General features: G+C 41.2%; 2 long non-coding RNA genes across 2 annotated transcripts in view; both read left to right on the forward strand.

Moving 5' to 3' along the window:
- The window catches only part of LOC132342775 (uncharacterized), an 84506-nt gene extending 75157 nt beyond the window's left edge, over positions 1 to 9349 (forward strand). Inside the window, exon 3 of the long non-coding RNA XR_009491260.1 lies at positions 1010 to 9349. This is a non-coding gene — a long non-coding RNA (uncharacterized lncRNA). The remainder of the gene's footprint in view (positions 1 to 1009) is intronic.
- An 8805-nt stretch (positions 9350 to 18154) lies between these two features.
- Positions 18155 to 25881, forward strand: part of LOC132342776 (uncharacterized) — a 32068-nt gene continuing 24341 nt past the window's right edge. The window contains exon 1 of the long non-coding RNA XR_009491261.1: positions 18155 to 18811. This is a non-coding gene — a long non-coding RNA (uncharacterized lncRNA). The remainder of the gene's footprint in view (positions 18812 to 25881) is intronic.

Below are 25881 nucleotides of genomic sequence, written 5' to 3' on the forward strand. Positions count from 1 at the left end.
CTGGTGGTATGGTGGATTGGAATCTCCTGCCAGCGTAGGGGACACAGATTCCATCCCTGGTCCAGGCTCACACCATGGAGCAACTAAGCCCGGGCACCGTAACTGCTGAGCCGTGCACCACAGCTCCTGAAGCCTGTGTGCCTGGAACCTCTGCCCCACAACAAGAGAAGCCACTGCAGTGAGAAGCCGGTGCACCGCCATGAAGAGGAGCTCTGCTGTTGCAACTGGAGAAAGCCCATGTGTGGCAGCGAAGACCCAGCACAGCCAAACATAAATAAAGCAGTGACAGATGGTCATCCGATGGGGGGATTATGAAACTATAAAATGACAAAAATGTTACCAGCCTAATAACTAGACTTACACCACTTAGCAGAAGCGCTAATACACACCAGTGGTTCCTGAGGACATTATTGTTATTACCTGAGGGTCTAATAATTAATCTTATAAGCAAAGACACTGAATCATGTAGCAAGTGGTAAATTATGTTTTGCATGGTCTGTTTCAGAAAGCAGTGCCTCAGTTAATACATTTTGCAAAGTTTTCATTAACATGTCACATTTGAGATGTCTCAGCATACAACATGATTTGACCCAGAGTCCCCACGCCACTTGGCATATGTCTGTGATGACATAGTGACCGTGGAGGTGCACAGCGAAGCTCTCCATCAGGAGGACCTGCGGCTGAGAGTGTGGTTGATGGACAGCACCAGCTGCCACCAGTCTGGTTACTCCACTGCCCTCATGCTGAGGCCAGGCTTCTCCTGGGCTGCTTTCAGTAAAGACCCGACATGATGGAGGCTACTAGTATTGGCATATGTTTGCTTAACACAAGATTCCTTTACCTCGCAACTTTTAATCAGCCATCAGTCTGGTGGAAATTTCTCAAAACTGCTGTGGACTAAGGCTTTTCCTACCTAACCTGCCTTCTCTCATTCTTTTCACAGGTGTTGTTCTGCACCGTGGAGTAAGGCTCTTCCTACCTAATCTGCCTTCCCTCTTTCTTTTCACAGGTGTTGTTCTGCACCGTGGACTAAGGCTCTTCCTACCTGCTTCTGCTCCATCCCTCTCTACCCATCACAGGCCTACCCATGACTTGGCTTCTGCTTCCAGGAAGAATAAACAAGATGGAGATGTACACTGGCAGGGTGGATTAAGGATAGCCCTACACGTGGCTACCTTGCATTGGGTCTCTCATTTTTCTACTTCAGGAACGCAGTAGGGAGCTAAATCAGCAGTGAATTATCAAGTCCTCAAAGAAGGTCTGATTCTTGATGAATCTGGCCCAGGAACACTGAAATCTGGCTTTGGACTTAAGCATGTGATTAACTCTCATCATGGCCTTCTCATATTTGGAATTTATCACTTTCTCATAGGAAGGTATTTTTTTTTCCTTGGGACACTAAAGTCCATCTTGAATGATATAATTCTTTAATACCTGTAAGTTTTATATCTTTAATTACTCAGTAGAGAAAAAAATAGTTCATAAACGGATAAATAAGTATCTATTTCTGGAATGAGGGTGCTACTCGTCTCCAGTGTATTTTAGCAATATGGTTTTAACTGTTGTTCATCCCCATGCAGTTCATTTCACCCCTTTCAAGGCAGGCCTATCCCTCAATGGTGGTGATGAGATTTCATGGTCTTTTCAATTTTGGATTCTTAGTACACTTGGTCAGCTTTTATTAATTGTTTTGCTCAGCGCCGTATCTTTTCTTCCCTCTGTATTGCTTATCTTGAGCAGGGTTTGCACACAGGTGAGAGACAAGCTCTGTGCAGTTTGCTGCGTGTTCTACCGCTCCTTAATATATTCCAGCAGGACATCACTCTCTCTCTTTTTCTTTTCACTACGCAGTGCGGCTTGCAGGATCTTAGTTCCCTAACCAGGGATTGAGCCTGGGCCCACAGCAGTGGAAGTATGGAATCCTAACCGCTGGACTGTTAGTGAATTTCTCCAGCAGCACACCTCTTACCTTACCAGTCTGGGTCATGAAAGCATTTTAGTTTTCTTTCCTTAATGTTGGTCAGTGGTGCCAATGTAAAAATGAGGTGGGAATTGACTGTTCATTCATTCATTTATTCACAAGTTTCCTGAATGCTAACATATGCCAGGCTTGGAGCTCAGGACTGACGCCACAGTCTGGAGCAGACACATATTGAACAGTTTTAATCGCACACAAAGAAACTAATCCATACATGGGTTATGTAGGGAATAGTTCTTAAAATTTTTGTTTGCTCTGACATAGATACAGACTTCCATTTTAAAACACACGTTGGCTTTTGGTAGTTTTCATTGAGGCTTAAATCGGGAATGTGGGAAATGTAATTTCATCCATAAATGTATCCCTTAGTCTCTCATCTCTGATGGTTGAGTTTAAATGAGCTTCAGTTATTGCATGATAATGAGCCTTTTCTGGCTTTTCCTTACTCTCAAGCTATACTTTCTTATATATTTATTTGGCTGCGCTGTCTTAGTTTCGGCATGCGGGATCTAGTTCTGTGACCAGGGATTGAACTTGGGTCTCCTGGGTGGGGAGCACCGATTCTTAGCCACTGGACCACCAGGGAAGTCTCAACTTTTACTTTCTAATGACATATTTATCTGTTACTTTCCTGAAGGCCTTTTCACCAAGAGTGAGTATTCTTCATAGGCACAATTGCCAGATATAGAGAAAAAATATAGTGTAAGTATATCTTATAAAACATTTGAGAGCTGCTTATATTAAAAATCTACTTGTTTTTCTAAGATTCAGCTTAATGGACCATCCTGTATGTAGCTGGTGCTTCTGTTTTTTTTTTTTTTTTTTTAAGAAGCTTAAAATACCTATTTATTCAAGCATTTTCATTCTTTATTGCTTTTTAAAAAAAGTTTTTAGTTGAAGGATAATTGCTTTGGTACTCCTATTTTTACAGAAAGAAAAAATGAAATTGAAATTGTGTTTTTCATAAGTGGTCAGAAAACAAGGAGACAGATATTCTAGCTGAGAATTTGGTGTTTCTAAAGGTTTCCTTTGTCCATGTTCTTGCTTACACTTTTGTGAGCTACTGTTCATGATAATATGTATTGACCAGACTCTGTTAACCTGTGGAAAAGTTTTGTTGATGTGAGAATTTAAATATATTCAATTCATAAGAATTCTTTTCTTTATTTGAATACTCCATTCATAGACCAAATCCAAAATTTTGTATAGTATTTGGTATATGTTATATGAGGATTAAATACATCATTGTCAGAAGTTACATTCAAACTCAAAGATTCAGATTTCTTGTCTGATTATCTGCAGAGGCCTTCTGTCCAAGTCCACAGATCAGTGTTCACTAGGAAAAAGTTCAGTGACATAGAAGAAAGGACACTGGGAATTGGGATATTTATGTCCTGATCTTGGCACTGCCCTGGGAAAGTGGCATCAATCTTGTGTTCTTTGTTTCTTAATCTGTTAAATGAGGCAATTGGACTACATCTGCATTTCTCAAGGTGCTCTAATAACTGTCTCTGTTACAGTGCTTCTGGGGTCAGTTCAGTTCAGTCGCTAAGTCATGTCCGACTCTTAGCGACGCCATGGACAGCAACACGCCAGGCCTCCCTGTCCATCACCAACTCCTGGAGTTTACTCACATTTGTGTCCATTGAGTCAGTGATGCCATCCAACCATCTCATCCTCTGTCATCCCATTCTCCTCCCGCCTTCAGTCTTTCCCAACATCAGAGTCTTTTCCAACGAGTCAGTTCTTCACATCAGGTGGCCAAAGTATTGGAGTTTCAGCTTCAGCATCAGTCCTTCCAAAGAACACCCAGGACTGATCTCCTTTAGGATGGACTGGTTGGATCTCCTTGCAGTCCAAGGGACTCTCAAGAGTCTTCTCCAACACCACAGTTCAAAAGCATCAATACTTCGGTGCTCAGCTTTCTTTATGGTCCAACTCTCACATCCATACATGACCACTGGAAAAACTATAGCTTTGACTAGACAGACCTTTGTTGGCAAAGTAATGTCTTTGCTTTTTAATATGCTGTCTAGATTGGTCGTAACTTTTCTTCCAAGGAGCAAGCGTCTTTTAATTTCATGGCTGCAGTCACCATCTGCAGTGATCTTGGAGCCCAAAAAAATAAAGTCTGTCACTGTTTCCACCATTTCCCCATGTATTTCCCATGAACTCATGGGACCGAATGCCATGATCTTAGTTTTCTGAATGTTGAGTTTTAAGCCAGCTTTTTCACTCTCCTCTTTCACTTTCATCAAGAGGCTCTTTAGTTCTTTGCTTTCTGCCATAAGTGTGGTGTCATCTGCATATCTGAGGTTATTGATATTTCTCCTGGCAATCTTGATTCCAGATCGTGCTTCATCCAGCCTGGCATTTCACATGATGTACTCTGCATGTAAGTTAAATAAGCAGGGTGACAATATATGGCCTTCACGTACTCCTTTCCCTATTTGGAAAGTCAGGAAAGTTGTAAAAAAACTTTATACTCCATGGAGTATTCAAGCTAAAATAGTAAAGTTTATGTATATAATACCTGGGGTTTCCCTGGTGGCTCAGACAGTAAAGAACTTACCTGTGATGCAGGAGACCTGGGTTTGATCCCTGAGTTGGGAAGATCCCCTGGAGTAGGAAATGGCAACCCACTCCAGTATTCTTGCCTGGAGAATTCCATGGACTGAGGAGCCTGGCGTGCTACAGTCCATGGGGTTGCAAAGAGTCAGACATGATTGAGTAACTAACATATAATACCTATGTATGAATAGATCACATTATATATTATATGATATGTATAAAATTTAATATGATAAATATTAAAGTTTATATACTACTTATTATATGTTCTTTTAATATTATAAAAATGTATGAAACATTTTAGCAACAGTGAGGCTCTGAGGAGTATGCAGGGTTCAAAAAACAACAAACCACAGACCATGTAAAGTTTGCATTCTGCAAACTTTTTTACTACAAACCCTCTTCTGAGAAAGCTGTTCACATCGCATGGGCTACCTGGAGAACACTGGATTTGATGAGTGTAATAAATATCCTCTCCAGCTCTAACAGGCTATGGATATCCACAGAATGATCTGGCTTTGATGAAATGTATCTAGGGCTCATATTTCAGGAGGCTGAGCTGTTTGACTCAAACTGTGCAAACAGTGAGGAGACCTGCAATGTTCAGAGTGCACAGGGAATATAGGGAGGCTCGTGAGCCTCCTTTTGTTTTACTTATAAATGACATTGACAGCTGTCCAGCATCTTCTCTGACCGTGAGGAGATCTGCATCGATTCAGGTGTAAGCTGTCCTTTCCAATTTTATTTTGATTCTTTGATTTGATGAGGGTGTTGTCATGGGAAGTTCCGTGTTGAAACAGAGAGAGGACACAATTTAAGTTTTCCCAAGGAGTAGTGGCTCCCTGTTCTCAGTTTTCAACTCCTGTTCCGTTCTCCTTTGAGCTCTCTCTTTGTACCTTGTTGGGGCCTCAAATTTAAAATGTCACTTTTATTCCTACAATTTTGATTTTCTAGTTTAGGGTATTTTCTCAACTCATATTTCTGTCATGGAAGAGTTAAAAAAAACTGAGATCTTTATTTTGTGGTCAAAATCTTTCTCTCCCTTAGGTCTTCTGGCTCTTGGCAGAAAATCATCAATTTTTTAAGTCATTCATGTGGCTTCTGAGAAATGGGGGCTGCTGTGATTGATCTCTTGGCTTCAAAATAGAGTCTGCTTAGAACCTGGTAGAGACATGAGGAAGCCTGAGCTTCCAGATGGTCTTAACTGAATTCTCATGTGTTGAAGTCTCCTGAAACTCTTATGTGTTGAAGTCTTTAACTCTTATGTGTTGAAGTCTTTAACCCCCTAATACCTCAGAATGTCACTGTATTTGGAGATTTTTTTTTTAATTTGTTGTTGTTTGGTTGTGGGGTCATGTCTGACTCTGCAGCCCCATGGACTGCAGCACACCAAGCTTCCCTGTCCTTCACTATCTCCCAGAGTTTGCTCAAACTCATGTCCAGTGAGTCAGTAATGCTATCTAACCATCTTATCCTCTGCCACCCTCTTCTCCTTTTGCCCTCAGTCTTTCCCAGCATCAGGGTCTTTTCCAGTGAATCGACTCTGCTTCAGATGGCCAAATTCTTGGCACTTCAGCTTTAGCATCCATTCTTCCAATGAATATTCAGGGTTGATTTCCTTTAGGATTGACTGATTTGATCTCCTTGCTGTCCAAGGGACTCTCAAGAATCTTCTCCAGCACCACAGTTCTAAAGCATTGATTCTTTGGTGCTCAGCCTTCTTTATGGTCTACCTCTCACATGTGTACATGAATAATGGAAAAACCATAACTTGGACTATATGGACCTTTGTAGGCAAAGTGAAGTCTTTGCTTTTTAATAGACCATTTAAAAAGTTTTTATTGAATTTGTTACAATATTGCTTCTATTCTATTTTTTTTTCTTGGCTACAAGCATGGTGGGATCTCAGCTCCCTGATCAGGGATCAAACCCACACCCCCTGTATTGGAAGGTGAAGTCCTAACTGCAGAACTGCCAGGGAAGTCCTGAGATGGGGGTTTTAAAAGAGGTAATTAAGTTAAAATGAGGTCATTCCCGACAGAAGAAGCAGAAAGTAGGACGCAGACACATATAGAGGGAAGCCCATGTGACGACACAGGGAGAAAGTGGCGTCTACAAGCCAAGGAGAGGGGCCTCAGAAGAATGAACCCTGCTGACACCTTGATTTTGGACTTCTAGCCTCCAGAGTTGTGAGAAAAACTTCTCTGTTGAAGCCACAGAACCTGTGGTATTTGTGAATGCAGCACACAGAAACTTCCCACACACCCCCCACTTCCCACACACAGGGGAGACTGTTGCCTATAACATGTAATACTTTTGGTCAAAGAAATGTTCAGCTGGCTTCTCAGTTTCTCTGCTGAGATAATGATTTTGGTGGTATCTTTAGCATGCTTCCTGGAAGAATGATCAGTGAATAAATAAGTAACTTGATAAAGAAAGAGCATCCAAATAAATGGGTGTTTCTTTTCACAGACGCCGTCCAGTTGCCCATGGGAACAGTTCTTCTTGTCCCTTTTCAGACAAAGGAATATCATAGAGACAAAGTTGCAAACTACTTCTCTATGTGAAGGAGCTTTGGTTCAGCTGCAGAGCTAAACTCTCACCTCTGTATGAAATTGGAATTGGCTGTGAGTGATTATAAAGGAAAATCTATTGTCGCTGAAGGATCTTATTTGCAACAAAAGACAAGAACAAGTATTTCTTAGTGTCACTGTGTTCTAGTATGTGGTCTTTATGCTTGGGCTCCTGATTGCTTTCCTGTACCTTGTTGAATTTATTGCTTTTCTGGACCTTGTAAAGAAAATTGCTTTAAAAAACTATAAACTCTGGGCAGCACAATGACAAACTCCTGTATATGTTTTTACCTTTTCTCCTGAACCCATTGAATTTGTGCATTAGAAAATTATCATTATATGTTAAAAATTATATAGCCCAGTGGCTGAGATGGTAAAGAATCTGCCTGCAATGCAGGAGACCTGGGTTTGATCACTGGATTGAAATGATCCCCTGGAGAAGGGAATGGCTACCTACCCCAGTATTCCTGCCTGGAGAATTCCATGGTCAGAGCAAACTGGTGGGCTACAGCCCTTGGGGTCGGAAACAGAGAGGACTGAGCCATCAACACTTTCACTTTCTTTCATATTAAAAATTGCCATCCTCCTCCCTTTTGCCTAAACATGTTTAGTTTCTTATTTGAATTTCCTTTATATCTTGGTTTCACAATTTAATTTAATTTGAATTCATATTCAACCTTTAAGCAAATACAGAAATGATTCTTTCCCCTTGCTCTAATGTTACAAAGAACTTGTCTTCACATGTAGGAATTGCCCGTGTTAATTGTAGTTTTATCTAGACCTCAGTCTTTGTCTCCATTGTTATTTTTATTCACATATCTACCCATCCAGGAACAAAGAAAATGCAATACAATACAACACCAGAACTTCAAAACAGGGACTTCCCTGGTGGTCCAGCGGCTAAGGCTCTATGATCCCAATCGGGGCCTGGGATTGACCCCTTCTCAGGGAACTAGATCCTGCATGCCGAGACTAGGACCCAGCGCAGCCAAATCAATTAAAAAAAAAACAAACTTCAAACAATGCATGTTTACAGGTAAAGTATCCTACAAGAATTCTAGGGTTGGGTAAAAATTCTGCTTCCAAACCTCCTAGCAAACCCGGTAAGAGAGCAAACACATTTGTTTTCAAATTGTAAGTGAAGAAAAAAAAACAAGAACTTATTAACTGTATGACCTTGGGCAGGTTTAGTAATCACCCTGTGCCTCTGTTTCTTCATTAGCTTAATAAGAATTATAGAAGTAACTTCCTTATATAGGCATGTTATGGGGAGTAAATCAAATGTGCAAGTATTAGTAAAGCATTAAAAACAGTGGCCAGCACAAGGTAAGCACTATTTCAGTGTTTTTAAAATAAAAAATAAAATGAATGCTGAGGAAAATTCTCAGGGAATGTAAAGTTTCACCCATATCTAATTTTAAAGGATAGTTCTCATTGGGAGCTTCACCTTATCAATAGGAGAGCAAGGGAGGCAAGGTAAAAATGTTCTCTTATGACTTCTCTGTTGCAAACACATTTATGGGATTCATGGAATGTTTTCTTGAGTCATCCCTCAGTAAGCACCGAGGACAGAATGTTGAACTCAGGAAAAGCAATTTTGCAGCAGGCCAGGATAATATGTTCTGAACCTGCAATGTCCTGATGATTGGGCTTTAGCTCTAGATTATAAAGAAATGGATGGGCTCATTTCCTTCAAATAACCCTTCATAAATATCTCTTATCTTATCTGGGCATTTTATAAGCAGTGCAGTGGAAGCATGGAGTTATAGTGTCTGCTAGGGCTTCACATGAAAGTACTCCATCCTGCTGATATAAAGCCAGGGAGTCAGCATAGCGTTTGCTGGTTAATAGCAGACATACCTGCTTTATGTTACTGGCGATGCCAGTGGCTGGCTTGTGACTCTGGGCAAGTTATTTCACTTCTTAGGGTCCTTGGTTTTACCATGTCAGCCATTGCAACCTCACAATAGTGCTTCGAGAATGAAGTATATGGAGAACATGTAGCGTTAACACGATGAGTGATTACTTAGTCAGGAGTGATGACAAATGGGAATTTTGACTTTTCCTAGTTTGGCGACTGTACGGAGCTTCAGGCATTTCATCTGCAAATTGGGAAAGTAATAGCATTTTCTTTATATGGCTGTTGCAAAGATGAAATGCAGGAGCAAAACACAGTGATTGACATTTATTTATTGCTTAATAAAGGTTACCTGTATACTTTATTCAATCTTCTACTAAATACTGCATGTTCTACTCTCTAACTGAAGTGTGTGTGTGTTAGTCGCTCAGACGTGTCTGACTCTTTGCAACCCCATAGGCTATAGCCTGCCAGGCTCCTCTGTCCATGGGGTTCTCCAGACAAGAATACATGGGTTGCTATGCCCTCCTCCAGGCTAATTGAAGTAACACTGGGTAAAAATGGCATATGTTATATATACATGTATCACATCTTTATCTGTTCATTCTTTGATGAACACTTAGGTTGTATGCTTACCATAAAACTCCTAGAATAAAACATAGGCAGTATTCTCTTTGACATGGGTCTTAGCAGTATTTTTATGCACATGTCTCCTTAGTTAAGGGAAATAAAAGCAAAAATAAACCAGTGAGAACTAATCAAATGAAAAAGTTTCTGTGCAGCAAAGAAACCATTAACAAGATGAAAAAGACAGCCAACTGACTGGGAGAATATATTTGCAAATCATGTCTCTGATAAGGGGTTAATATTCAAAATATATAAGTAACTCATACAACATGAATTCAAACAACCCATTAAAAAATGGGCAGAGGAGTTGAATAAACACTCTTCCAAAGAAAACATAGAGATGGCCAACAAGCATATGAAAAGATGTTCAACATCACTAATTATAAGGGAAACACAAATCAAAACTACAATGAGATATCATGTCACAGCCCTTAGAATGGCTGTCATTGAAAAGGAAAGAAATAATAAGTGTTGGAGAGATGTGGAGAAAAGGAAACACTCCTACACTGTTGGTGGGAATGTAAATTGGTGCAGCCACTATGGAAAACAGTATGCAGAATCCTCAAAAAATTAAGGATCAAACTATCAAATGATCCAGCTATTCTAGTTCTGGATATTTAATCAAAGATATGAAACAAATTTGTTAAGATATGTGCACACTTATGTTCATCACAGCATTATTTACAAAAGGCAAGATAGGGAAATCCCCAATGTTCCTAACTAAGAGACAAATCAATCCTTTTGATCTTCCCAAGTTTGAGCTTGAAATGGTTTGATTTTTAGCTTAGTTAGTTATGATTTACTTATGGCTTCAGGTTTTACAGTGTCCTGGGGTCTGAACACCATTGAAATGATCAATTTTTTTTCTGTCTTTTAGCTCTGTCCTCATAATTATCTCTGCTACTTACTCAGAAAAATTCCTAGGGGGTAGAAGATTGGAGATATGTTGGCCTGAACCATTCTTTTTATATTTGAGCTATTATAGATTTTTCTTTCTTTTGCCTGCCCTCACAGTTAAAACGTGGCTGGTGTCTCCTAATCATTTCCTCTTCCATCTATGGCAACTTTGCTTGGAATTTGCAAAGTCAGATTGGATTTGCTGCTAAGGATGTAAGTGTATTCAGCTCTTTGCTTGTCTCTCTCTGGAACATATTAATAGCTCATTAATGCTTTTTTTTTTTATTGCCACTGCTCTTTGATAGCTTTATAGAAAAGTAGTTTTTTTCCCCCTTATTGTTACCATGGGGATGACGATGTTTTGCACTGTTCTACATCCTAATCAGAAAAAGAACTCCCTCAACAACCTTAAAGCATTTATTATTTTCTGATTATAAACTCTGGGATCAGTTCTGTGATTTATAAAGTTTATATTATGGGATTCCTTTACATATTAAGGAGACAGCAGAAGGGTATTGGATGTGTAATTGGAATTTCTGAACTACCAAATCCACTATTTATTTGCTTTTTGATTCTCTGCATGTTTTTCACAAGGGAGAAGATGATTGGCAGTGAAATATCAAGAGACAGGCAAAGGACACAGATTCCTTTAGTGTAGATGAAGAATAAAGGATTTAACAGCATGGTGATGGCTTTACCAATTTGGAGATTCAGGAGTTTTCTTTCTTCTGGAGGGGCAGTTTCCGTGACCTTAGATAGTGACACTGCCTGTATGTGATGAGGCGCTCCATAGGCAGGCAGGTGTTTTCAGGAATCTGGGTCCAAGAAGACCAGTCTTCCCCGCTGGACTTTATGTCCCTGTGACTGTACAGAGAAGCACCTGTCATTCTACTGCTACTGCTGCTAAGTCACTTCAGTCGTGTCCGATTCTGTGTGACCCCATAGACGGCAGCCCACCAGGCTCCTTTGTCCCTGGGATTCTCCAGGCAAAAACACTGGAGTGGGTTGCCATTTCCTTCTCCAATGCATGAAAGTGAAAAGTGAAAGTGAAGTCGCTCAGTCGTATCCGACTCTTAGCGACCCCATGGACTGCAGCCTACCAGGCTCCTCTGTCCATGGGGTTTTCCAGTCAAAAGTACTGGAGTGGGGTGCTCTAAGCCTATGTTATGTGTTTACCTGCTGCTCTGGGGAATCCGGTAAAAACTCAGGTTAACCCTATTGGTTGTCCTGGTGATGTTATGTCCATCTTTTATCCCTTTGTATGCATTTCAGTCCCAGCACCCTTCTGGGAACATACAGAATCAGAGATCACTTTTTATCACTCCTGGGATCTGATTGGTTCCCAGGTGGCTCAGAGGTAAAGAATCTGCCTGCCAATGCTGGAGACACAGGAGATACAAGTTTGCTTTCTGGGTTGGGAGGAGCCCCTGGAGAAGGAAATGGCAACTCACTCTAGTATTCTTGCCTGGGAAATCCCATGGATAGAGGAGCCTGGTGGGCTACAGTCCATGGGGTTGCAAAGAGTTGGACACAACTGAGCACGCATGCACTTATGCACGGGATCTGATTTTCCCACAAAGAAATGGGCAGAAGGCCTTTCCTAAGTGCTGTCTTGACACATGAGAAAGACATTGGCACTCTTTCTGCATCTAATTGTACATATTAAACATGTGGGTTTTATATATTAATTATACCTCATAAAGTTGTAAGAAATAAACTCAATCAACATCACACTTCTCACAAATAAAGTGGACTTAATAACAATACTTAACTTGCTGCTAGTGATGGTAAAGACAATAGATGAACTTGCTTTGAAAAATGCAGAGTCCTAGACACATTGAGATGGAAGCGATTCCATAGGGCTTTTGGGTTTGGATGTGACACAGTGATTATGTAACCCATTACAGAGGTTTTAGATGATCGTAGTACTAGATTTAGCTGTTTCAGGGTCTGACATGTGGGGGGAAGGTCCTCTCCATTCACAAGAAGATACTGAGTATAAGGGGTAGAGGAGCAAATGCAAAGAAAGAAAGAGGAGAAATTTGATCTTGTCCAGATTTGGCCAAAATTTTTGATGTGCTAAGGTGTTTTACTTTATGCTGGAAGTATTTGAGAACTAGGGAAGGATTTAAGAGTTTTATATTTTCTCTTTTTCTTCCTGAGACTACTCTGCTCATTTGTCTTGTACCTGTGCCATATCTGTTTTTTCTGCATCTTTTAGTAAAATGTTTTAGAGCTAAATTAACTAGGTTTAAATTATGTTTAATGTTGACAAATGTCTGATGTTGCTATTTCTTGAGATTTGTATATTTATGCATGTACAGTCCGTCTCCAAAGCCACTATTTTATGAAGTTGCACTGAAATGCATTGATTTTGAAGGAGAAACATACAAATGGCCAACAGGTATATGAAATGATGCTCAACATCACCAGTCATCTGGGAAAAAATGCAAATCAAAACCACAATGAGATATCGCTTCACACCTGTCAGGATGGTTATTATTCAAAACAAAAGCAAACATAAAACCCGAACAAACCAAAAACCAAAAGACACGTGTTGGGAGAGTGAGAGGAAGAGGGAGCCTCTGTGCACTACTGCTGCGAGTGTAAACTGATGCGGCCACTGTGAAAACGGTATGCAGTTTCTCAAAACAAAGTAGAACTACCCTGTGACCCAGCGAAACCACTTTGGGTATATACTGAAAGAAAACTAAATCAATATCTCAGATAGAGATCTTTACTCTTACGTTCACTGTAGCATTATTCACGAAAGCCAAGACATGGAAGCCACCTAAATGTCCATCTACAGATGTATGGATAAAGAAAATGTGGCAAACACCTAAAATGAAATGTTATTCAAGCTTAGAAAAGAAGGAAATACTGCCATTTGCAACAATGTGGATGAACCTGGAGGACATTATACTAAGTGAACTAAGTAAGACAGCAGGAAAAATGCTGCATACCACTTACAAGAGGAATGTAATCACAGAAGCAGTGACTCAGAACCGCAGTTGCTAGGGACTGGAGTTAGGGAAGACGGGGAGGTATCAGTCAGAAGGTGCAAAGATTCAGTAATACAAGATAAATAAGTCTTAGATATCTATTGCAGAGCATAGTGGCTATAGTTAACAATACTGTATTATATACTTAAACATTTTCTAAAGGATAGATCTTATGTTGAGTGTTCTTATCACAAAAACATGATAAGTAAGGAGAGTATGAGGAAACTTTTGGAGGTGATGGGTAGGTTTAAGGTATAGATTGTGGTAATGATTTCATGGGCTGCATACTTATTTTCAAACTCATCAAGTCATGTATATTAAATACATACAGCTTTTTGTATGTCAATCATACCTCAATAAAATACTTTAAAAATGGGTTTATCTTGCCATCTACTTTGCAGCATTACCAGATCTACTACCCGTGGTAGTATTTCGAGTGCTCTGGCTTCTGATAAGTGAAACTCTGATATGTATGCTGATTCAGTAATAACATGTTGACTCACATATTGAATACATGGTTACATAGACAGGCCATTGTTAGACGTGGTCAGTTTTTTGGTTAGTCCCTCGCCTCCAGGACATTCCAATCTATTAGAGACTAAGAAGAGCTAGAACCCGTTTGTCACTGGTGAAGCTGGGGAGTTTTGCTGCAAATAAATCCCGGGATATCTTCATTTGGTTTGCAAACAGGTGCCAAAACAGAAATCCTACAAGACAAAATTTAACAGGTGAGGAAGACTTTCTTCAAGGCTGTTGCAACAGAGAAGAAAGGCCAGACCTTAAGTCTGAACTTAACTCTGCTGAAACAAAGGGTGGGAGAGTTTTGAATAGCCAAGGAATGGGGTCACCTGTATTTACTAACGGATCTTTCTCAGAGGAAAAGTAAACTTTCTCCTATCTTCAGTGACTGAAGGCAGTTTTACAACTTGGAGCAACGTGCTCCCGGAAGTTGGGCCCCTACCCTACCACAGAAACTGGGAGACTGAAGAGCTCTTTTCCTTGATGTTAACGTTTCAAAGTGGTGGCTCCCAGTTCCTGGAGGAAGACATTCCTGGAAGGTACAAGGAGCAAGAGGCCTTTAAAAGGATTTACATATCAAACGGGCAGAGAAAGAATTTACAAGTTTTCTAAAGAAAGGGAAGTCAGGGTCTAAAGTCTGGAAAAAGCCTGTCCGAAGTTTCTTCAAACTGGGTCTCTTGGTCATCTGCACGATGGAACATTTTATGTAAACCACACTGCTAAGTCGCTTCAGTCGTGTCCGACTCTGTGCGACCCCACAGACGGCAGCCCACCAGGCTCCACCGTCCCTGGGATTCTCCAGGCAAGAACACTGGAGTGGGTTGCCATTTCCTTCTCCAATGCACGAAAGTGAAAAAATAAAGTGAAGTCGCTCAGTCGTATCCGACTCCTAGCGACCCCATGGACTGCAGCCTACCAGGCTCCTCCATCCATGAGATTTTCCAGGCAAGAGTACTGGAGTGGGGTGCCATTGCCTTCTGCGGTAAACAGCACTGTGGACACATTTTATGTTAATTCAACAAAACAGCCCTTGATTGAAGTTTACGGTCTGCAAAGCCTTTTTTCGTATGTTGTTTCTTTTTATTTTCACAACCACCCCATGAGTACTGTATAATTGTTATGTCTAACCTCTTGGAAACTTGGTTCCCAGTAATATTAAACGAATTAACAGCATCGTGTAGCTGGCAAACGGTGGAAGAGGTTTTTTCAGGCATCGGACTCCTGTGTGCTTTTTTTTTTTTAATAATGATAACTTCTTTTTAAAAACTTAAAATTTATTTATTTATTTATTTTAAAATTCTTTGGCTGTGCTGGGTCTTCACTGCTGCACAGGCTTTTCTCCAGCTGTGGCAAGTCGGGGCTGCTCTCTAGTTGCGGTGTGCGGGCCTCTGACGTGGTGGATTCTCTTGTCGTGGAGCACGGGCCCTAGGGCACGTGGGCTTCAGCTGTGGCTCCTGGTCTCTAGAGTACAGGCTCAGTAGTTGTGGCACATGGGCTTAGTTGCTCCGTGGCATATAGAATCTTCCTGGACCAGGGCTCAAACCTTGCATTGGCAGGGAGGGATTTTTCGCCACTGAGCCACCAGGGAAGCCCCCATACTTCTTATTTAAGGGGAATCTGTGATAAAATTCTTGCGGAAAACAAAGGAAAACAATTGGTCTTTTTTTTTTTTTTTTAATTCAGGATTCCCCTTTTTCTTTAAATTGTATTAACGTAACAGAAGTAAAATAGAGAACCTTGTATGATAATAAGTAGAGAGTCATGTCAATCCCCTATTAAAATGAGTTTAAATTCCATATATATGCATTATTATACTGTATTGGTGTTTTTTACTGGATGCTTGGGGCTAGTGCACTGGGACGACCCAGAGGGATGGTATGGGGAGGGAGGAGGGAGGAGGGTTCAGGATGCGGAACACATGTATACCTGTGGTGGATTCATTTAGATATTTGGCAAAACTAATACAATTATGTAAAGTTTAAAAATTAAATAAAATTTAAAAAAAATAAAATGAGTTTATAAGAGCGTTATTTAGGAACAGTAACTAATAAAAGCCAATTTTTACTTGCCATAAATATCTATAGCTCAGTGATTTCTTCTTATGCTCACTAAACATACTTCCTGGAGTTTTTGAAGTTTCTTGCCTTAAAATATTTTATGGGATATGCTCTAGGATTTTAGCACAAACAAAGGAAGATGGAGACTTTTAGTTCAGGTGTGAGTTTTAATTTCATGAGCTATTTAACAGCTTCCAAATAGAATTTTCTCAGTGCCAGAATCCAATGCAGAGGTTTTCTTTGTCATGTTTTCAGCTTAATCTGAACATGATTTGGATGATGGCAAGAAGGCCTTGTCTAAACAGTACTGTCTAGACCCTCTTGATGCATTTGCATCAGTTCTCTACGTGTCTCCTTGTTCAGCACCAGCACCAGGGCACTCTGTACACCGTGTGCTCGTGGCCTGCACAGCCCTCCTCTAGTTTCTGTGTGGGGCATGCTGTCAGTTGAGATTTTCTTCTAGTCCTTTATGCCCCTTCCTCCTCATTCTTCTCTTTTGAAATTTATTGCAGTTTTGATTTCCTGCCATGGTAATGGGTTATCTTTTATGACTGTGCAGATAAGTGCTTTCATGTGGAGAAACTCTTCAACATTCCTCTCTCTCTCTAGATAATAGCTTAGAAGCGCTATTCATGGAGGTTCTTAACTGTGTTAATAGAGCAGGACACCCTGTCATCTATTTTACAGGGTTTCTCGGTGTTTTCAGTCCTTACAGTCCAGGTTTGGAACGTTATTGAGGCAAACAGCTCTGCAAGCTTTACAGCTGGGTACAGAAGAGGATGGTACCTACCATGACACAGGTTGGTTGGGAGGATGGGGCAGGCTCATTATGTACCGTATTCTGCTTTCATTTTGACTATAAACATTTGGAGCTGAAAGGTATCATCTAGTGGCTCCACTGCAGTGGTTCTCAACTGGGAGCGATTTCTCTCTCCCTCTAGGACACTTGGCAATGCTTTGAGTCACAACTGAAGGGGGCCATACCCCTGGCACGTAATATGTAGAAGTCAGGGATGCTGGAAAACCTCCCTCCATGCCCGAGAACCCCTCTGGCTGCCAACAGAGAATTACCCAGTCCAAAGTGTCAAGTCCCAAGGTTTAGAAAACTTGCATGTCAGCTCTATTTTTTAAAAAAATTTGTTTATGGCTGCACTGGGTCTTCGCTGATGCTCGGGCTTTTCTCTAGTTGCAGCAAGCAGGCTCCAGGGTGCGTGGGCTTCAGAAGTTGCAAGTGAGGGTTCAGTAGTTGGGGTTTGCGGGCTTGGGAGTGCCGGCTTAGTTGTTACGGTGCCCAGGCTTTGCTGCTCTGTGGTATGTGGGATCTTCCTGGGTCAGAGATGGAACCCGTGTTTACTGTATTGGCAGGCGGCTTCTTTACCACTGAGCCACCAGGGAAGCCCAGTCTATTTTTAATGGCTCTTAGTGGAAATGGCAATCCACTCCAGTACCCTTGCCTGGAAAATCCCATGGACAGAGGAGCCTGGTAATGTAAGCTATAGTCCATGGGGTTGCAAAGAGTCAGACACGACTGAGAGACTTCACTTTCAGTGGCTGAGGCTGTACCAAGACCAGTCAGTATTCCAAAGTTGGGGAATCTCAGTCAGAACCTAGGTTCGGGCAGATTGGAAGTCAGAGGCTCAGGCAGCAGATTTTAAAACATGCAAATACAAACAGTCCTGTGGGATTGAAAGCAAAGGCCCCACCGGCCACCAGAGTCAAGTGATGTAGAGGTGTCCTTTGGAGGCAGTCTCAAACACCAGAGGACCAGATGTAAAACCAGAGCATCAAACGAGTCTGAAATATTAAATGAAAAAATTTCAAATATATGCAATTTGTAAATTTTAAATTGGGCACCTTTCTGAGTCTCATGATGAAATTTTGTGCCCTCCTGCTCTAAATTGTAGAGCACCCATTACTCAGTACCCATCTTGGTTATCAAACTGACTGTCACTGTGTTACTGAACCACACTTGAGTCTGCTGGCCCATGCGCAGTAAGCCAATCCACTGGGACTGGATTATGGTGAAGAAAAAGGCAGTGTTTATTGTAAGGCACCAGCCAATGAGTCCAGGACAGCTAATGTTCAAAAACACCTGAACACCCCGATGGGTTTCAGGGAGACATTTTTAAAAGCTAGTGGTAGGAGACCCAAGGTGTGGGAGTGTCTCAGGGCATAGTTCTCTGACAGGTTGATGGTGAGGTAAGAGGGCAATATTACAGGGGTTAACATGATCAATCCTGAGGCTCCAGTACGTCTGGGGGGTCTGTGTGCTTATGATCATCAAGTAGCTAACTTCTTCCATTCGGTGATGGTTTTAGTATCTGTAAAGCAAAGCAGGAAAATGTGCATCAGATACTGTTGTCTAAGTACTTCAGAGAGGAGGCAAAGCCGAGGACTTATGGGGAGGATTCTCTCACCTGAAGGCCTCATAGGTCCTGCTTAGTTACAATAGCATCACAATGCTTGTGTACTAGAAACACTTATTTTACTTAATAATGGCCCCAAAGTGCAAGAGTAGTGATGCTGCAATTCAGATATATAAAGTTTTTCCTTTAAGTGAAAAGATGAAAGTTCTTTACTTAATAAAGGAAAAAAAAAAACATATGCTGAGGTTGCTAAGATCTAGAAATAACAAATGTTTCCTCTATGAAATTGTGAAGAAGGAAAAAAGAAATTTGTGTCAGTTCAGCTGTTGGACTTCAGACTTCAGAAGATACAGCCATTGTGTGGTAAGTGTTTAGTTAAAAGATGGACAAGGCAATAAATTTGTACAATAATGTATTTAGAGACCACATTTATAACTTTTATTACAATATAGTGTATATTTCAGTTCAGTCGCTCAGTCGTATCCAACTCTTTGCGACCCCATGAACCAGCATGCCAGCCCTCCCTGTCCATCACCAACCGCTGGAATCTACCCAAACCCATGTCCATTGAGTCAATGATGCCATCCAACCATCTCATCCTCTGTCATCCCCTTCTCCTCCTGCCTTCAATCTTTCCCAGAATCAGGGTCTTTTCAAATGAGTCAGCCCTTTGCATCAGGTGGCCAAAGTTTTGGAGTGTCAGCTTCAGCATCAGTCCTTCCATTGAACACCCAGGACCGATCTCCTAAATGATGGACTGGTTGGATCTCCTTGCAGTCCAAGGGACTCTCAAGAGTCTTCTCCAACACCACAGTTCAAAAGCATCAATTCTTCGGCGCTCAGCCTTCTTCACAGTCCAACTCTCACATCCATACATGACTATTGGAAAAACCATAGCCTTGACTAGACAGACCTTTGTTGACAAAGTAATGTCACTGCTTTTTATTTTTATTTATTTATTTTTTTAATGTTTTTTTTAAATTTAATTTTATTTTATTTTTAAACTTTACAATATTGTATTAGTTTTGGCAAATATAATCTGCCACAGGTATACCCGCGTTCCCCATCCTGAACCCTCCACCCTCCTCCCTCCCCTCCCCTCCCTCTGGGTCGTTCCAGTGCACCAGCCCCAAGCATCCAGTACCGTGCATCGAACCTGGACTGGCGACTTGTTTCATACATGATATTATACATGTTTCAGTGCTATTTTCCCAAATCTCCCCACCCTCTCCCTCTCCCACAGAGTCCATAAGACTGATCTATATATCGGTGTCTCTTTTGCTGTCTCGTACACAGGGTTATTGTTTCCATCTTTCTAAATTCCATATATATGTGTTAGTATACTGTATTGGTGTTTTTCTTTCTGGCTTACTTCACTCTGTATAATAGGCTCCAGTTTCATCCATCTCATTAGAACTGATTCAAATGTATTCTTTTTAATGGCTGAGTAATACTCCATTGTGTATATGTACCACTGCTTTCTTATCCATTCATCTGCTGATGGGCGTCTAGGTTGCTTCCATGTCCTGGCTATTATAAACAGTGCTGCAATGAACATTGGGGTACACGTGTCTCTTTCCCTTCTGGTTTCCTCAGTGTGTATGCCCAGCAGTGGGATTGCTGGATCATAAGGCGGTTCTATTTCCAGTTTTTTAAGGAATCTCCACACTGTTCTCCATAGTGGCTGTACTAGTTTGCATTCCCACCAACAGTGTAAGAGGGTTCCCTTCTCTCCACACCCTCTCCAGCATTTATTGCTTGTAGACTTATGGATTGCAGCCATTCTGACTGGCGTGAAATGGTACCTCATAGTGGTTTTGATTTGCATTTCTCCGATAATGAGTGATGTTGAGCATCTTTTCATGTGTTTGTTAGCCATCTGTATGTCTTCTTTGGAGAAATGTCTATTTAGTTCTTTGGCCCATTTTTTGATTGGGTCATTTATTTTTCTGGAGTTGAGCTGTAGGAGTTGCTTGTATATTTTTGAGATTAGTTGTTTGTCCATTGCTTCATTTGCTATTATTTTCTCCCATTCTGAAGGCTGCCTTTTCACCTCCCTAATGGTTTCCTTTGTTGTGCAGAAGCTTTTAAGTTTAATTAGGTCCCATTTGTTTATTTTTGCTTTTATTTCCAATATTCTGGGAGGTGGGTCATAGAGGATCCTGCTGTGATGTATGTCGGAGAGTGTTTTGCCTATGTTCTCCTCTAGGAGTTTTATAGTTTCTGGTCTTACAGAAATGCAGTAAGATTAGATCTCAATTACAGGAGAAAAACTATTAAAAATTCCAACATATGGAGGATGAACAACACCCTGCTGAATAACCAACAAATCACAGAAGAAATCAAAAAAGAAATCAAAATTTACATAGAAACTAATGAAAATGAAAACACAACAACTCAAAACCTGTGGGACACTTTAAAAGCAGTCCTAAGGGGAAAGTTCATAGCAATACAGGCATACCTAAAGAAACAAGAAAAAACTCAAATAAATAACCTAACCCTACACCTAAAGCAACTAGAAAAGGAAGAAATGAAGAACCCCAGGGTTAGTAGAAGGAAAGAAATCTTAAAAATTAGGGCAGAAATAAATGCAAAAGAAACAAAAGAGACCATAGCAAAAATCAACAAAGCCAAAAGCTGGTTCTTTGAAAGGATAAATAAAATTGACAAACCATTAGCCAGACTCATCAAGAAACAAAGGGAGAAAAATCAAATCAATAAAATTAGAAATGAAAATGGAGAGATCACAACAGACAATACAGAAATACAAAGGATCATAAGAGACTACTATCAACAATTATATGCCAATAAAATGGACAACGTGGAAGAAATGGACAAATTCTTAGAAAAGTACAACTTTCCAAAACTCGACCAGGAAGAAATAGAAAATCTTAACAGACCCATCACAAGCATGGAAATTGAAACTGTAATCAAAAATCTTCCAGCAAACAAAAGCCCAGGTCCAGATGGCTTCACAGCTGAATTCTACCAAAAATTTAGAGAAGAGCAGACACCTATCCTGCTCAAACTCTTCCAGAAAATTGCACAGGAAGGTAAACTTTCAAACTCATTCTATGAGGCCACCATCACCCTAATACCAAAACCTGACAAAGATCCCACAAAAAAAGAAAACTGCAGGCCAATATCACTGATGAACATAGATGCAAAAATCCTTAACAAAATTCTAGCAGTCAGAATCCAACAACACATTAAAAAGATCATACACCATGACCAAGTGGGCTTTATCCCAGGGATGCAAGGATTCTTCAATATCCACAAATCAATCAATGTTATACACCAAATTAACAAATTGAAAAACAAAAACCATATGATTATCTCAATAGATGCAGAGAAAGCCTTTGACAAAATTCAACATCCGTTTATGATAAGAACTCTCCAGAAAGCAGGAATAGAAGGAACATACCTCAACATAATAAAAGCTATATATGACAAACCCACAGCAAACATTATCCTCAATGGTGAAAAATTGAAAGCATTTCCTCTAAAGTCAGGAACAAGACAAGGGTGCCCACTTTCACCATTACTATTCAACATAGTTTTGGAAGTTTTGGCCACAGCAATCAGAGCAGAAAAAGAAATAAAAGGAATCCAAATGGGAAAAGAAGAAGTAAAACTCTCACTGTTTGCAGATGACATGATCCTTTACATAGAAAACCCTAAAGACTCCACCAGAAAATTACTAGAACTAATCAATGATTATAGTAAAGTTGCAGGATATAAAATCAACACACAGAAATCCCTTGCATTCCTATACACTAATAATGAGAAAACTGAAAGAGAAATTAAGGAAACAATTCCATTCACCATTGCAACGGAAAAAATAAAATACTTAGGAACATATCTACCTAAAGAAACCAAAGACCTATATATAGAAAACTATAAAACACTGGTGAAAGAAATCAAAGAGGACACTAATAGATGGAGAAATATACCATGCTCATGGATTGGAAGAATCAATATAGTGAAAATGAGTATACTACCCAAAGCAATTTATAGATTCAATGCAATCCCTATCAAGCTACCAACGGTACTCTTCACAGAGCTAGAACAAATAATTTCACAATTTGTATGGAAATACAAAAAACCTCAAATAGCCAAAGCTATCTTGAGAAAGAAGAATGGAACTGGAGGAATCAACCTGCCTGACTTCAGGCTCTACTACAAAGCCACAGTTATCAAGACAGTATGGTACTGGCACAAAGACAGAAATGTTGATCAATGGAACAAAATAGAAAGCCCAGAGATAAATCCACGCACATATGGACACCTTATCTTTGACAAAGGAGGCAAGAATATACAATGGATTAAAGACAACCTCTTTAACAAGTGGTGCTGGGTAAACTGGTCAACCACTTGTAAAAGAATGAAACTAGACCACTTTCTAACTCCATACACAAAAATAAACTCAAAATGGATTAAAGATCTCAATGTAAGATCACTCCTTTTTAATATGCTGTCTAGGTAGGAGAAGGCACTGGCGACCCACTCCAGTACTCTTCCCTGGAAAATCCATGGATGGAGGAGCCTGGTAGGCTGCAGTCCATGGGGTCACTAAGAGTCGGACATGACTGAGCGACTTCACTTTCACTTTTATGCATTGGAGAAGGAAATGGCAACCCACTCCAGTGTTCTTGCCTGGTGAATTCCAGGGATGGGGGGGAGCCTGGTGGGCTGCCATCTCTGGGGTCGCACAGAGTCGGACACGACTGATGTGGCTTAGCAGCAGCAGCAGGTTGGTCATAACTTTCCTTCCAAGGAGTAAGTGTCTTTTAATTTCATGGCTGCAATCACCATCTGCAGTGATTTTGGAGCCCCCAAAAATAAAGTCAGCCACTGTTTCCCCATCTATTTGCCATGAAGTGATGGGACCGGATGCCATGATCTTAGTTTTCTAAATGTTGAGCTTTAAGCCAACTTTTTCACTCTCCTCTTTCACTTTCATCAAGAGGCTCTTTAGTTCTTCTTCACTTTCTGCCATAAGGGTGGTGTCATCTGCATATCTGAGATTATTGATATTTCTCCCGGCAATCTTGATTCCAGCTTGTGCTTCATCCAGCCCAGCATTTCTCATGATGTACTCTGCATATAAGTTAAATAAGCAGGGTGACAATATACAGTCTTGATGTACTCCTTTTCCTATTTGGAACCAGTCTGTTGTTCCATGTCCGGTTCTAACTGTTGCTTCCTGACCTGCATACAGGTTTCTCAAGAGGCACGTCAGGTGGTCTGGTATTCTCATCTCTTTCAGAATTTTCCACAGTTTATTGTGATCCACACAGTCAAAGGCTTTGGCATAGTCAATAGAGCAGAAATAGATATTTTTCTGGAACTCTCTTGCTTTTTCAATGATCCAGCAGTTGTAGGCCATTTGATCTCTGGTTCCTCTGCCTTTTCTTAAACCAGCTTCAACATGTGGAAGTTCAGGGTTCACGTATTGCTGAAGCCTGGCTTGCAGAATTTTGAGCTTTACTAGCGTGTGAGGAATGCAATTGTGTGGTAGTTTGAGCATTCTTTGGCATTGCCTTTCTTTGGGATTGGAATGAAAACTGACCTTTTCCAGTCCTGTGGCCACTGCTGAGTTTTCCAATAGTGTTTTAACTGTTCTATTTTATTATTAGTTATTGTTGTTAATGTCTTTCTGTGACTAATTTATAAGTTAAACATTATCACAGGTATGTTTGTATATGAAAAACTTTATACACAAGGCCTAGTACTATCTTTAGTTTCAGGCATGGGAGGGAGGTTGGGGGGGTGTCATAGAACACATCCTCCACAAATAAGGGGGACCTACTTCTTTAGGTATTTGGTATTTTTTTCATGATGTACAAAGAATTCACTTCAAAACTCATTTGCAAATTTTTTTGTTGTTGGTATATGAAAATATAATTTTTGTTTATTGATCTATCCAGGGACCTACCTAGCTAAAATAATTTACTAATTCCATTAGTTTGTATTAGGTTCTACATATGTTGTATGTAGGTTCTACATGTTAATCTTCGTATTTTCATAAGCTGCAAATAATAAAAGCTTTACTTTACTTAAAAAAAAAATATTGGGGCACAAGACAGAAAGTTGGGTCACCTGACACTAAACCCGGCACCAGATGTGAAACCATGTCACATGACTTATTATCGGGTACCTGACGTGAATCTGGGACCTGACATAAAACTGGGACACTTGATGCAAACTCAGGGGCAACAGACGTAAAACCCCAAAGCTGACTTAAAACCGGGTTCCCCATGGAAAACTGGGGTACCAAACGCTGAACTGGGTGCCTAAGGTAGAGCCTGGGTCCCTAACGGAAACCTCGGTGCCTGTAGAACCTGGGTGCCTGACGTAAAAACCAGGCACCGGACATAAACCTGGGTGCCTGACGTAAAAACCTGTGGCTTAATGTAGAACTCGGGCGCCTGATGTAAAAATACGGTGCCTAATGTAGAACCTGGACTCTAACATAAACCTGGGCGCCTGATGTAAAAACCAGGCACATTAAAACACTGGGCTCCTGACGTAAACCTGGGCACCCGACATGGCCTCTGGTGTAGAAGCCCAGCACCTGATGTGGGCGGCTGATGCAGAACCCTGCCGTGTGACGTAGAAACTGGGTGCCTGACGTAAACCGGGGAGCCTGACTAGAACCAGGCGTCTGACGTAGAAACCGGGCGCCTGACGTAAGTCTGGGCGCCTGATGTAAAACCGGGTGCCTGACATAGAAACTGGGTGTCTGACATACCTGGGCGTCTGAGGTAAAACTAGGCGCCTGATGTAAACCTGGGCTCCTGACGTAGAATCGAGTGCCTGATGTAAACCTGGGCGTCTGACGTAAAAGCCGGGTATCTGACGTGAACCTGGAACCTGACAGGAGACTGGGGTACTTGATGTAAACCTGGGGGCACCGGACATAGAAGCTGACATTGTACCTGAAACTGGGCACCTGACATAATAACGGGGCACGAAATATACAGCTGGGTGACCTGGCGTAAAACCCAGCACCTATATCAAACCACGCACCTGATGTAAAACTGAGCACCAAACTGAAACCCAGGAACTTAGGTCGTACCAGGGCCTGATGTGTGCAAAGTCCCTCCTGGGAGATCCCGGCCTTGGAAGAAGGGCAGAGACGCCGCCTGCGGGTCTCCCTCTGAGCGAGCCCCAGCCGGCTCCGGCTCCCGGGTGTGTGACATCAGACACCGGCCGCTGAGCCGACGCTTCAGGACCAGCAAAGCCTCTGCCGCGCAGGCTGGGCGTCCCTGGAGGCGGCTTCCGCGCTGGGCGCTGGCGGGTGAGTCAGCACCGGCCTTCCAGAGCTGTTTCCCAGATGGCCGCAGTGTGGGTCTGGTGAGGTGAGCCCCCTTGGTTTTCAAAGCTAGATGTTTTGGAGGCTCATGTCAGATGTGGGTCATGAAGGTTGG

Source organism: Bos taurus, chromosome 18, assembly GCF_002263795.3.
Source record: "Bos taurus isolate L1 Dominette 01449 registration number 42190680 breed Hereford chromosome 18, ARS-UCD2.0, whole genome shotgun sequence".
In the NCBI taxonomy this organism is placed as follows: Eukaryota; Metazoa; Chordata; class Mammalia; order Artiodactyla; family Bovidae; genus Bos; species Bos taurus.